Source organism: Mustela nigripes, chromosome 18, assembly GCF_022355385.1.
Source record: "Mustela nigripes isolate SB6536 chromosome 18, MUSNIG.SB6536, whole genome shotgun sequence".
NCBI lineage: Eukaryota > Metazoa > Chordata > Mammalia > Carnivora > Mustelidae > Mustela > Mustela nigripes.
The window spans coordinates 28,764,853-28,780,095 of record NC_081574.1 but is presented as its reverse complement, the minus strand read 5'-3'; positions in this window follow the sequence as shown (position 1 = coordinate 28,780,095).

The window sequence follows — 15,243 nt, the reverse complement described above, 5'->3', positions numbered from 1 at the left end:
AATATATATTTTAAGGAGATCATTCTCGCTGTTCTAGGGAGGAGTCATTGAAGGGAGCAAATGTAAAATCAAAAGAATGAGTTTGGACACCACTGCTAAACGAGCAAGAGATGATAATGGCTCAGGCTAAGGAGAAAAAGGAGAGAGAGAGGAGGATTCTGGGAACATTTGGAATTAGATACTATAGGCTACGTTGATGGATTAGGAGTAGGAAGAGAGTGAGGGAAGGAGAGGAAGCTCTCCCAGCTGGGTGACTTGAGGAACTGGGTTGATAGTGGTGGTATTTACCCAGATGACAAGGCCGGCAGAAGGGCTGGCGGGGGAAAAGACAGGAGTTGTGTTTTGACTGTGCTGAACAGAGCTGCCTAACCTGCCCATGAGCCTGGTGTTCTGGGAGACAGGGACAAGAATGGAGTGTGGGGTGACATCAGGAAGTACGCGGTACTTAAAGCCGTCTGACTGTGTGCAGTTAGGGGGAGAATGAGGCCCTGGAACCCTTGGACATTTGGAAGTCAAATAGAGGAGAAAGAGACAAGAACACTGAGAATGAAGAGCCAGTGAAGTAGAAAGAAACCTGGGAAAGAGATTTCATTTAAAAAAAAAAAAAAATCAGAGTTTTGCTTAGCAGGGGATCTGGCTGATCCTTTCCTTCCCTTAGCTGTATGGGGGTGGAGGTGGGGGGTGGGGGGTGGGGCCAAAGCAAACTCCAGAGTAAATGTAAGTAAATGTTTCCTGGTCATGCTAATCACGTGAATGAGCTTAACCTCACAAATAATATGTTTATTTATTCCTCATGGATGACTTCTGGAAGAAGGGAGAGGAAGCAGAGACATTAGGAAACAGGCTTCAGGTACAACAAAGATATAAAGAGTGTGGATATCGGAACAGGATGAAATCTCATGCCCACATTCATCAAGCAAACCCTGCTGGAAATAGAAGGAAAACAGACAGAAATAGATTAGTAGTGGGAGACTTTAATTCTCCTCTCTCAGCCTATGATGGATCAAGCTTTGGCTTTTGAGGTCTGAAACGATTGGGATAAAGTATCTTACTACTTTATTCTTTTCGTAGCTTTTCATGCCTTCTTTGAGCACGGGAAGGCACAGCTCGGTAAGAGCAGAGCAAAGCGGCCTGAGCATGGTTCCAACACACCGTTTAAGTTCTCCAGGTGCTGAAGGCCGAACTTTCTGGAGCTACAGAGAATCAGCGTTGACGATGGTGCCTTTACCTCCGAAGGTGACCGGGAGCACATACATATGTATCCCCTCTGTATACGTGCACACCAGCTAGACTCTCCTCCCTCCTGGTCCCTATGCCTCCCGAAGACAAAATACAACCAAATCCCTTTCAGAACAGGCTCTCAATCCCTACACCAGGTCCTGGCTGCGGACTGGTTTGTGCTGAAAACCATGCAAAGGAAGAGAGGAATCCTGCCATTGAAGATAAAAGACTGAATTCGAAACATCTTCTTTTTGCTAGTCATTGCTTAGTCTTTAATCAAAGAGCAATCATACTAATTTTTTTTTGAGTGAAGCTAGTGAAAAGGAAATCTGAATTGGGATTTCTATTTCCTTTCCCATTTCTAAGGAGTCCTCTATTCCAGTTTCTACTGTTTGGGTGGGAAAATTCGGGATGGGGCTTTCTACAGGGATGCAAAATAGGAGTGCCCTGGGAAAGGGAGTAATGACAAAAGCACTTTGCAGAAAGGAGTCAGGAGCCATATGTGACCGGACATGACACCTCACGTGATCAGCGGCCATGGTTTTTGCTTATTATTGTATGTGGAAGAAGGTCTGGCAAACAAGAGATGCCCTAGAGATGAAATGTAGGCTGCCCTGTGATTGTCTGCAACGGAGCCCAGAGACACACTTTCTGAGAGATATCTCTCCTCTTTCAGCAGCTAGGGACAACAATGTCATGTATTTTTCTCAGGTGCTTTTATTTTTTTTTATTATTTTTTATTTTTTAAAAAGTTTTATTCATTTATTTGACAGACAGAAATCACAAGCAGGCAGAGAGGCAGGCAGAGAGGATGAAGCAGGCTCCCTGCTGAGCAGAGAGAGCCGGATGCGGGGCTTGATCCCAGGACCCTGAGATCATGACCAGAGCCGAAGGCAGAGGCTCCGGTGCTTTTGAAAAATAAAATCAACTTCGCTTTGTGAAGGAAGGGAATATGAGCGAGCGAGAGTTCAAATCATGAAGTCTGTAGGTCAGAACACACGGCTGAATTTGTGTGAAACAGAAGGGTGGAAAATACATTGCTTTTCACTTACAGAATTTGCTTTTGTGGAGAAGCAATTCTGTTGATTATACACAGGAAATAATCCTAAAATTAAATAACATAGCTCTGTGAAGAAAAGATTGTTTGAAACAATTTTCCCTCTAAGGACCGCATCCAGTGAAACAATTAGTAAGGATCAAGTAGATTTCACTATTCAGCTGTGATGTGATCTTTCAAGAGGTTTAAAGAAATACGTTGTCATCTGGCTGATTAGGTTCCTCGGCGTTGATTATCGGTCTCATTTGATTATTGACCTAATTGCTATCTGCATCAAGGAAAGCTATTCACTGATTGCTTCTTGATTTTTTAAAAATAGTTTGACTGGTTAATGCAATATCTTTTATTTACCTTGTGTCTTGAGTAGTATCTGCTAGATGGTTGTTTTGATAGAACTTGGAAATGTAATTTATTAGCAAAACCATAGAAATTAGTGGTATGTTATGATTTATGGGTCAAAACGGGCTGTGATGAAATTCACGGAACTCAGAAAAATGGATCCTCAACAGGGAGTTGATTCCATGAGGGGCAATTTGGACTTAATCTACTGTAGCTGATTTTCAGAGATAGAGGGGCTCCAGATAGAGCAATAATCCTTCACTTTATTGCTGTGAAAACAGTGGTTTCATGTTGAATGCACATTTACTTGGTAGGCTTTATTCTCATTGTATTTCCTCTGGCACCTTATTTCATATCCACAGTAAATCAAATGGAAAAACTGAGATACGTCAAGGCAAGCGATTTGCCTACAGTCAGTCTTGCTGTCTAGTCAAGCTACATCAGGGCCTGAATGTTTCTTAGTGTGATTGTGTTCTTTCTGCTCCTGAGGCACTGCCAATTGCCTTCTTTCTCAAATGGAAAACTACTGTGGTCCTGGTCGTATTTTTTTTTTTTTTTTTTTAAGGAGTTTGGATTAAGAAAATCTTCAAAGGGGAGATTTCTTTCATATGAAAATATTTTCATATAAAAAACAGATCCAAGTACTAAATAATTTTTGGTTAACAAAGCAGATGGAAAATGAAGCTACATTAAGTTATCCTATAATAGCATAAAAATCCACGTTTTGATGGGAAGTCACTCATTATTTGCTCTGTGTTCCCTCCTATAGTTTTAGCCCCAAAACAGTCACTTAGGGACCAATCCAGGCTGAGGGCTAGTGTGTACCTGTCTCAGTCATGGCTGAACCATCAGGAGAGGACTAGGAAGAGGGGGACTTGGAGCCCATCAGGGCCTAGCCTTTCCCTAACTGAGACTGAGACTGAGACTAAGGAGCTTACATGTTTAATTTCTCTTATATTTGGTTTCTTCTCTCTAACATAAGGAACTTCTCTCTAACATAGGGCTATCGTTAATATCAAACGAAATATGTATCAAAAAAACCCCCCAAAAGTCCATTTATTAGTGGTTTTCAACCCTATCAGATCCAATTTCTCTCTCTCTTTCTCTTTTTTTAAAATTTTTTTAGAGAGGGAGAGAGACGCAGGGAGGAGGAGCAGAGGGAGAAAGAGAATCATTAGCAGACTCCGTGCACAGCATGGAGCCCAAGGTGGGGCTCCATCGCACCGCCCTGAGATCAGGACCAGACAAAATCAAGAGTTGAATGCTTACCCGCCTGAGCCACTCAGGTGCCTCCCAACATCTCCTTTATATAATAGTTTATAAAGTACCTTAACTGTCTCAAAATGAGATGCATAGATGTTATACTTTAACTACAAAGATACCATCTTAAATAATCAAAATTAATGCCTGTTATATAAAAAAGAAAGAGGAAAATGATCTGTACAAAAATAATAATATACAGATGTATAGGGTGTCTACAATTCTACAATCCAAATGACTCAGAAATTCAAAACCCTTTTGTAACTCGTTTGACAACAAAACCTGACAGAAACACAGAAGAAGCTGATGTGGTCTTTATTTTTCCCAATTAATGGGACTAGCCCAGAAGGTTTTCTGAAAATAATAATAACATGTTTTCTTTTTTCTTTTCTTTTTCTTAAAAATTTTTTAAAAAGATTTTATTTATTTATTTGACAGAGAGAGATCACAAGTAGGCAGAGAGAGAGAGGAGGAAGCAGGCTCCCTGCTGAGCAGAGAGCCCGATGCGGGGCTCGATCCCAGGACCCTGAAATCATGACCTGAGCCGAAGGCAGCAGCTTAACCCACTGAGCCATCCAGGCGCCCCTAATAACATGTTTTCAATTATGGGTGTTCTCCTGGTTTCCACTGATAATGTTAAATAATGTACATAATACAAGAACCAGATTACCTTTAAAAATATATTGGATTCTAAAACACATCTAGTCCCATGAGTTCTAGAGGATTGTAAACTTGTTATAATTATTAACACTTTTATTGTGCTTACTGAATGCCCAGCATTGTTCTAAGCTCTCCCACCTTTCTAATATCAATGAGATAAATATTAGTATTATTCCCATTTAACAGATAAGGAAAATGAGACACAGAAAAGCTAACTGACTTGCCCAAAGTCACACAGCCAGTATGTGGTAAGAGTGGATGGTAGGAGAAGGTAGGCAGCCTACACGCATGCTTTTACCACTATCCTGTACTGTATCTCAATAGGCACATGGTCAAGCATGATTATTCGAGGAGCTATAGAGAAGTACTCAGATGTCTGCACCTCTTCTTGGAAGGCATACGTTCTTGCATTGTACTGGTGATTTAAAGAACATAAACGATTGGTGTGATAGGGTTCTCTGAAACTATCAAAAATACAAGCTTCTAAGCCAAATAAAATACACGTTTCATTTGATTTACTTGGTGATTGGATGCCTAAAAAATTCAGTATATATTAAACCATCAAAAATTTTATATAAAGCAGAGTTGGGTGATGTGAATGATTGATAGTTTTTCACTTACATATCTGGTGGACATCAAGCATAGATGGGCGGGAAGCAGCAGTTGTGCACTGGGCAGTAACTCTCTTGCTCACCCTTGCCCTGCCCCCTGAATGCTGTAGTCCTCCAGTACTTGCCAATAAAATGAACTTCCAAACTGCCAAAAGCTCCCTAGGCAGTAGATGCTACCCAATGGAGAACTATTGCTATAAATGGTAAACCACCTTATAAATACCAGTTATGGTTCTAGCACTCGTATCAATCAAACCATTCCGTGTTACATCTACAAAGCCCGGGTCAATTCAAATCTACTAATTAGGTTTTCAAAATTTCAACTCCATAATACTATAAGGAAAATGCACATGAACTTGATCACGTAGATTTTATTATCCTCTGTCTTGGTGAGTTTCAAAATTTTATTTTATTTTAAAAAAAAATTTTAAGACTTTATTTATTCATTTGGCTGAGAGAGAGAGAGAGAGAGATCACAAGGAGGCAGGCAGAGTGGTGTGTGGGTGGGGGGGGGGGAGCAGGCTCCCTGCTGAGCAGAGAGCCCAATGTGGGGCTCCATCCCAGGACTCTGAGATCATGACCTGAGCCAAAGGCAGAGGCTCAACCCACTGAGCCACCCAGGCACCCAGGCAACCAGGTACCCATAATCTTGGTTGTATGTTGTTTTCTAAAAGAGTCTGCTTTTCTGACAATAAATAATTACCAACAAAATGCACCACATTTTGAGTCACCATCAAGAAAGAAACCCCAAATCAAAAATAATGCCCGTTACTTTTGGCAGTCTAGTTTTCTACCTGTAGGGGAAAGGTGGAAAGAAGGGAGGGACGGAAGGGAAATATCCAAGAACAAGAACAAGGTCTTCTTTTTGTTTAATTTTATGAGTATGAGTTCTCTGCACACTATTTCCCTTCTCCACTTTTTAAAATCAAATTCATCCTTAAAGACTGGGCAAACAGTACCTTCTCAGTACTGTTTTCATCCTGACCATGACACCTGCCAGAAGTCATCTTTCTTTCTCTTGGGGGCTTCCATGGTATTCTTTTCAAGACCTATGGGGTCAAATGTGTCACATTTCCTATCTGTCACAATTCTCTATTGATATCATGGTCTTCCCTCTTGTCCTGTAAATATCTTCAATTAAAACATGTCTTATTCATTTCTTCATCCATTTCACAACACCTTCCAGTAGGTGTTGGAAAGTAAAGAAGAGGAGAGAGAAATGGGTACTTGTGTATGGGAGGTTTGTGAGGAGCGGGTTCTTTTGGACTGAGGTAGCACCGGGCTGGGGGTGGGGAGCAAAATAGTTAACTTCCTGAAGGGAGAACAACAAAGAATTGATTTTTCATTGTCCTCGTTGATAAACTGGGCAAAAAAATTGAATTCTTCTTACAGGATGATACCACATAATGTACATAAATAAATACATATTTGAAAAGTCTCCCAAGAGGACTTGTCTAGGTTTCTGCTTAGGTTTGACCAAGAAACTCTTCCCTCTTGTCGGCATAAATGAAGCAGGCAAGTCAGGGAACGTGGCAAGCAGGCCTTGGGACGAGGTCTGCCTCTTCCGCTAATCTCACTCACTACTACTGGAGTCTCAACAAACCAAGAAATACCGCGGCTAAGCTCACCTGATGGTCACTTACAAGGAAATGTTACCTTTCTATTCAACTAACATGTAGTTAACACCTGGGCTCTGAGACCCTTTTCAAGGCACGGTGTGCTTTACAAACCAGAAATTACACTCTTCCCCAAACCATGGACTACCTAGGCTATTCTTCCTGGAGAAAATTAAAGTTCGCCAAGGCCAACGAGGAAAACCCTGAGGTGGACCCCATCCAGTGTTTGTTTTGAAGGCCAACACGAGCTCATAGCACACTCTGCGGTGCAGGGAGCAGGGAGAGGCTGACGCTGCCCCAACCACAGCTGACCGCTGACCAGGAGAGGGGACGCAGCTGGAGGCTCCCAGCTCTAGACCGAGCCTCGTTTCTTCCGTTATTATAAATGTTTTAGGTTGGTGTTATTTGTTTGGGGAGTTGAATATCAACAACAATGTTTGAAATGACAAATAATTGCTAGGGGAGAAGCATGTGTTGCCTCAAATTTAACCAAACATTTTATCACAGAAAAGCCTTCTGAACCATATGGTCCTGCCCACCTCCTGAAGGACATTTATAGTTCTCTCTTTCCTATAAACAGTTTAAAGTAACCATGATAAACATTCTGGAGAAAAGCTAAACTTGCATTTGCTACTCCCCTGTTGATTATTTGCAATAATACGGAAATGTTTATGCACGCAGAGGCGAAGTTTACATGGGAGGCCCTAATGCGTACACCCCCTTGAGCGGTGATTTACTGCTCGTTTATGTTGAGAAGGAGAAATAGTGAACACAATTTTCTGTACTGACACAACAGTCCAATAGCTCCTGTGTACTAATCTTCAATAGTTCATCAGTATGACATTAATTTCAAACAGAACATATTAAGGAGAAAGGCATATGTCACCTCAATTTTTGTTTTCCTTTCAATGTGGACCAAAATATTTTTTTCAAAGGAAAAAGTATGATGAAGCTTATTTTTCCAGAAGCATTCCAGATTTTCAAGGAAAGACCTAGAACCTCGGAAAATTCCTCAAAGTCATGACAAGGTTGAATTGACCTACAGGTATAGAATCTAGTTCCTAACACCCGAAAACACATACATGCACACACTCATACACAAATTAACACAATTTTGTTAACACTTCTTGGAAGTTTCTCCTTAATAGTAGACACCAATGGAGAGTGGAATTCTGAAACAAAAAGCATAGCTAATATCTTATGTAGAATATCTTACATACCACTTTGCCCATTTTCCTTTGCTATGGAACCAGTGTCTACTGGGATAAATGTCTTATTAAAGGGAAATTATCAGGAACTGGTAGCTAAAATTTATTAAATATTGTATCAGAGAAAACACTTTTATTTCTTATTTTCCAATGGTTCAAACAGCCTAAGGTTCATATCACACATGAGCAGACATGCGGCATGTTCTTGGACTCACAGTAGACCTTTACATATGGGAATATCATCATCTCTATTTCTGTTCTTCCACCGGATCTATCTTTCGAAACATGTAAATGGGTCACAAATGAAATCAAAGCTTCTCAGTGTGGCACACAAAGATTCCTATGATACAGCCCTGTACTCTTTAGTATTCCTTGGAGAATCCTTCTGTACCTCTCTGTCTTTAGTCATACCACCCTCTCATTGTGGAATGCCCTTCCCCCTTTCCCATGTCATGAAATGCTACTTGTCGTTCAAGTTTCAACTCAAATACCATCTCTTCTGTGAAGTCTTCCCCATCTTAAAGTTCAAAGCAGCCCCTCTTCGGATTGTGGCATAATTTGACACATTTCCACTGTAGCACCAAGAACGACCCAGTTTTTATTCACTGCACATTCCATATGTATTTTATCTCCAAGTAGATTTAGAGCTCATTTAAGGCAAACATTGTCTTGTTACCACTGTAGTACATGCTCAATTAAATGTTTATTTTCAGAATAAAATTGACCAGAAGGAAATCCCTTTGATAGATAAACAAACTTCAAATTCCCTAAATGGGTAAAATGAAATAAAACACAACACTAAACAAATAATACAATTGAACTTTAAGGATAGAAAAAAAGTAGTTCCCAATGACCCTGATCCAGAGCTAAACACTCAGTCAATAAAACTAGAGAGTGATTGAGGGCCACAAAATAAAGAATTGCCATAAACAATCCGATCCAGTCTCTGTTTTTATGGGGCCAGAACAGTGGGGATCTCTAGTTTTCCTAATTCAATTGCCACAGACATGAAGTCTTCTTCGAGGCACAAAGAACCACTGGATGGGGCATGAGAGTGATAAAGGCAGCTCTTGAAGAGGGAGGGAAGATTCTCTTCCCCCAGGAAAAAAGGACGCTCCTTGCTCCTGTGCTGGGAAGGTGGGCCTGTTCCTTTTTCACCACACTTTTCTGCCAGAGGGCAATTGCAGGAAGCAGTTTGCTCTGATTTCTGGGTAAAAATTAGAGCCCATGGTACAGTTGCTAAGGCAGAAGGAAGAATAGCAAGGGCTAGGCAAAAAAAAAGCGGGGGGGGGGGGCATGTACTCAAGCAAGGAAGCAGATGGCCCAGATGGTGAGGCATAAAGGGAGAATTAGACAAGAGATTTCTGCTGCAAGTAAAACAAGTTCAAACGTCTACTCCCCTGTCATTTCCCACGATGTTGCACCTTGGGGACATCTGAGAAAAGTATAATTATTATAAAATCAAGAAATGGGAACAGTACTAAGAGATGTCACTGAAAGGCCGAAGAAGATCTGTATATTCCCTCAGGCTTCAAAGAAATCTGCCAGTTTTGTGAAAAAGTAGTTAGGGACAACCCCCAGGGACCGTTTTCCAATTTTTCTCCAGATGGTTCCGGGAGACCTCTTCTCTTTTTCACCAGCCAATGGACCTCTCTTGATTTCAAGTCCTGCACAGGCATTCCGATGAGCAGACAAAACCAGGGCCAGCGGCTGACCCGCAGCCCGATCTCTTTCCTAAAACGCTCCTCACCTGGCTGACCCACGGACCCAGACAAAGACGTGAGGCAGTGCTCCCTGCTTCTCATTTGCTACTCATCGGATTCTGCCCTTACTTAATTCTATAGCAACCTTAGCTCACAAGCCTGCCGTGAAAATTAAAGGAGACGAAACCCATGGAATAACGCAGCAAGTGTTCACCCCACACCAGGTGTTCGACCCAATCCTACTGTTTCCGCTTAGGCGCACGGAAGCCCCCCCACACGGTCTCCCTCTGTCCTCTCGGGGTCACCTGCCCCCTCACATTGCCAGAGTTCTCAGAGACATTATCATATCTCAGATTCAATCACAGTTCAATTCCTTTGGCTCCAAGGATCGCTTCTTCTGCCAGCCCACTGCCACCTCAGAACTTTCTATGCCTGCCACCCCAGCGGCCTCCCCTTCCCGAGCTCGCCGTGCTCTGCCACCGCGACGCCATGCTGTTGCGCACGTGGTTTCCTCCCGGAAGTACCGCCTCCCGCTTCCTTTTTTCATGGGGCACGTTCCTCCTTCCTCCTCATGCTCCAAGGCTTAGCTGAAACAGCTCTACTCCATGACAGCAACAGACCTAAATATTTATTGCCACAAGATAGTTCCAATCTTTGCTTTTATGTCTTTCCTGTTGGGGCTGTGAATTCCAGCATATCTTTTTCATCTTTGATGGTGCCTAGTACACTGCTTGGCACCTAGCAGGTGCTCAATGAATAAAAGGGTGAGTAAATTTTTCTGTGCTCAGATCCAACAAAGTACCATCTAAGATTATATTGTTCGTACATCTGAAAGCTTCGACTGAAAAAAAAAAAAAAAACCTGATAATCAGCAAGTTTGGAATTAAGTTTGGCTGTTGTTTTTTTTCTTTTTCTGATTTTTTTTTTAAATGCTAGAGACCCAACCAAAGTCCCCATTGAGCTCTTTGTATTTTAGTTCTAGCACTAAGCACTTTGCACCATTTTATTTTATTATTTTTAAAAATATTTTATTTATTTATTTGACACAGAGACACAGCCAGAGAGGGAACACAAGCAGAGCGAGTGGGAGAGGGAGAAGCAGGCTTCCCCCGGAGCAGAGAGCCTGATGCAGGGCTCAATCCCAGAACCCTGGGACCCCCAGCTGAAGGCAGATGCTTAAGGGCTGAGCCACCCAGGTGCCCCTACACCACTTTAAACACCACTTTCCTCAATACTCCTCTTTCAACATGTTATTCAGAGTCCCACCTCCCAGTGTTCCTTACATCCCTCCTAAACACACACACTTCTGAATAATCTCCCAAGATAACTCAATGTGCTGATGACCTTCAAGATGAAGCCAGCGTAAACAGTGAGCACTGTTGAGAGAACATGTTCTGGTGTCAGTTTATGCTGGGGGTGGAGGGGTAGCAATAGGACAGAAGAGAACTCTGGGGAGAGTCGGTGGTTCAGAGGAACATCTACAGTAAAAGCTATAACACCCCCCCCCCCAGCCTTGTTTACAAAGAAAAAGAAAATAACTAATTGACGTAGGATGTGGGTGAGCTTGGTTTTCATCTCAATCCTGTTTTGCCTCATCTTGCGGTTGCCTTAGGAGCACATCAGAGCCAACCATTTCCAGCGCTTTAGGGGGTAAAAGGAAATAAAATAAAACAACACAGAGACTTTGGATACTCCTTTCAGACTCAGGCCAGCTAAAAGAGCAATTCCAACTCCCTGAAGCTACTATTATGTAAAAATTATGAAAGTGTCAAATGCAAGATCTTGCCAGATTACGCTCATTTAAGCCCTGGATATTTTATTCCTATTGATTAAAGTAAAGAAACTGGTTAAAAATTCTCTTGAAAGCAAAATGTCAAGCAAGTGGCATTAAGTACCAATCAATGGCAAAAGAAGTCTCAAATAGAAAAATTTCCGGTTCTCTTGGTGGTTTACGTGTCTGAAGTTTTTGTTCAGGTGTGCATATCAACATTACTTGCTGGTAAAAATAAATTTATTTCCTTAGCTTAGACCCAGGTAAGAGTGCCGTGACTAAATGGAGCCATAATTAAACAATCGCTTTTATGGGGTTAGATAAAATCATTTTGTTTTTGCATGCTAAAACATGGTGGGTACTCAAATTGAAGGGAACATATATATAACTAAGCTCTGGAAAGCCTGCGTAATATAATCTGGTTAAATATCGAAACTTTGAAATATAAAGTTCTACTGAGGTTAATGATCACCTACAGAAATTTCAACCCCTGATTTACATTTTGTAAAAAGTCCTAATAGAGATTGACGGCAAGAAAGGCATCCCCTCCTTTTTTTAAAACAAGCAATCCATTTTTTTTAAAAGATGTATTTCATTCTTTTAAAAAATATTTTATTTATTTATTTATTTGGCAGACAGAGATCACAAGTAGGCAGAGAGGCAGGCAGAGAAAGAGGGGGAAGCAGGCTCCCTGCTGAGCAGAGATCCAGATGAGGGGCTCGATCCCAGGACCCTGGGATCATGACCTGAGCCAAAGGCAGAGGCCTTAACCCAATGAGCCACCAAGGTGCTCCTATGCAATCCATTTTAAACTGATCTTAAACTTTATTTTTCTGGTTTCCTTTTGGTGAAAATGCAGCTAGCTAAGAAAAGATGAGAGAATCAAATATAAGATAGATGGATCTCTTGGTATTCTTGTACACTGATGTCCCAATATCATCTTTTTATAACCGCATATTGTGTAAATACTTCCCCACTGTGATTAGCCTTGTGTAATTTTATGACCGCAGGAGGCATGTGTCTGAGAATTTGATCATACTGCTGCCAATGAAAAGGTAAGAGAGGGCCTCATTCTTCTGGCTGCTGTCATTTTGGACTTTGGTGCAAAGGATATGGATGAAGCAACCTTATTATAGGTTATAATAGGTTATAGACCTATATATAGGTTTATATATCATTTATATATATGTACATATATATAACCTATATAGGTTATAGACCTATAATAAGGTCCTTTTTCATTTACTGAGAACTGCCTTTTGGTATGAAATAAGAAACTCTTATCAATTTCTGCCCTATGACTATATTATAGTACAGAACATAGCTTCATCATGTCTGACCATCCACCCTGACTCCACTTGGTCAGTTGGAGATGTCAGGAATGGAAATGAGAAACATCCCAAGACTTTTATTCATTTCTCTTCTCCAGTTCTTTAGTAAACCAAGAAGAGATATTAAGGAAATAGGCCAGAGGGTGAGCTCAAAGGTTTGATGAATATTGCTGTTGCCAACATTGGTCCCTCTTTGCCTACAAGAAGAACCATCTTTCTATAAACTGCTATTGTATCACTCCCATGTGATGGTCCTTCCTATTCTGTGAAAATCCCAAAGCACAGTGAAAAAGGAAAACCAGTCATTTATCTGCTTGGTCAGGAAAAGGAAGACTATGTTCTGATGCAATGCTGCAACTGAATGAAATGCTATTTCTGATCTGACTCGGTATCTGTTAATTTTGATTTAAAGGTTTTCCCTGACACAAACAATTCCTTATCTGTGATATGGTCTCAATAAATCTGTTAATACTGAATAATAATCTGTTAATACTGAAATAAACAAACAGAGACTTGGTTCAGAATTCAACAAGTTAGACAAATTAGTCTGTCTATTTGAGATGAGCCTTCCTTTCCAGTGCCTACTCTGGGGAAATGGCCATAAAGTAACATATTTGCCTTGGTAACTATATAGGGGGGCAGGGTGGACACTGCTATACCAAGACAGTCTTCTTAAAGAACACACTTACTGAAACTTTTCTTCAACTATAACAAAGGCTTGTCTCTGTGGTGTTTAGTAAGCCTCAGGTGTTTGGAGTCAAATTTTAAGCAATTAGTAATATATATGAAATATCCTCACTTTTTTTAAAAAGATTTTTTAAATTTATCTGACAGAGATCATAAGTAGGCAGAGAGGCAGGCAGAGATGCGGGGCTCAATCCCAGGACCCTGAGGTCATGACCTGAGCTGAAGGCAGACGCTTTAACCCACTGAGCCACCCAGGTGCCCCAAAACATCCTCACTTTTGATGACTCCTGGGATGGTTTGTATTAGCCAGGTAAGTCTTCCCTAACTGATCTTAATAGATAATTATCCAGGATGTCACAGCAAGAGAAAAGAACCCAGGCTATGGTGTTATAAAGGAATTAACAAAAGAGAGAAGAGTTAGCTGGGGAGTGTTACTGTTGCCAATCTTTTCTGATGTTCATTTTGGATTGTGGCTAATCTTTAGGTCTTCAACGGCACCCTCAGAACACACAAGTCACCCAGAAGGTGGAATGTACAGAGCGAGGTGGTAGAAAAAGGCAAATCGGGTGGTTCAATAATCTTGAGAAACAAAGAAATGTAGCAGCAGGATTATTAGGGGAAATACATTTGCAGACAAGGTACATGAACAAAACGTGGGCCTACCAGGAACCACTCTCATTTTTTGGCTATTACTATGTGGTTCTTAGGTGGTGATCCTTTTGAGAAATATCCAGTGATGGATTCTCTCTGACTTACCACTCTTGTAATGGCAGCAGCTAGAAAGCTGTTTGGTCTTACTCCAGGAATCAATCAGACTTTCTTTTATTTTATTTTAAATATTTTATTTATTTATTTGACAGAGATCACAAGTAGGCAGAGAGGCAGGCAGAGAGAGGGGGTAGGGAAGCAGTCTCCCTGCTGAGCAGAGAGCCCGATGCGGGGCTCGATCCCAGGACCCTGGGATCATGACCTGAGCTGAAAGTAGAGGCTTTAACCCACTGAGCCACCCAGGTGCCCCAATCAGACTTTCTTTTAAAAAAACTGACCATCTAAAAAAAAAAAAAAAAAAAAAAAAAAAAAAAGACTACTGAGCATCTTTAAGGTGACTTAGCCCCACCTTTTACTTTAAGGGTGAGGTGGCCAAGGCCCCAGAGGGGCACAATGACTTCTTCAAGGTGGGCTTGTTTGTTAGCTATGCTCTTTCAAATTGCTGGATTTGCACTAGTCAGTAGCATCTCTTCCACTTTTGGCAAAATTGTCAGATGTCCAAGGAAAGAATGATGTTCCTCATCATGGCATGGGATTACAGATAGAAAATATGATGAATGTACATGTGATTACCAAAAAATGAGTTCACCCTTTGGAAAAAGGTCTGAGCCATGTCAGTCCATTGAGTCAGCTGGTTTAATGATTTGGCTGATGCTGCCTTGGCTTTTTAACAAAGTGAAGAAGAAGAAGAAGAAGAAGGAGCAGAAGGAGAAGAAGCAGAAGGGGAAGAAGATTAAAATGTGTTTCATCTAGTCCAAGTTTCTTGTAAGTACAATAATTCACATATGGGAAAACAAAATGAAATGGGATGGTGTATCTCATTTAACCTCCAGAAAGTATCAGAGTACGGTGCCATTAATATTAGTCCAAGACAGGAATCCACAAGAGAATCCATAATGTCAAAAATCACTAGAATATTCTCTAGAGTTCTATGTTTTTTTTTCCCCTCACTTCAAATTTAGGACCCTTCTTATTTAATGACATTCTGGAAAAGCATGATTTTCTAACACA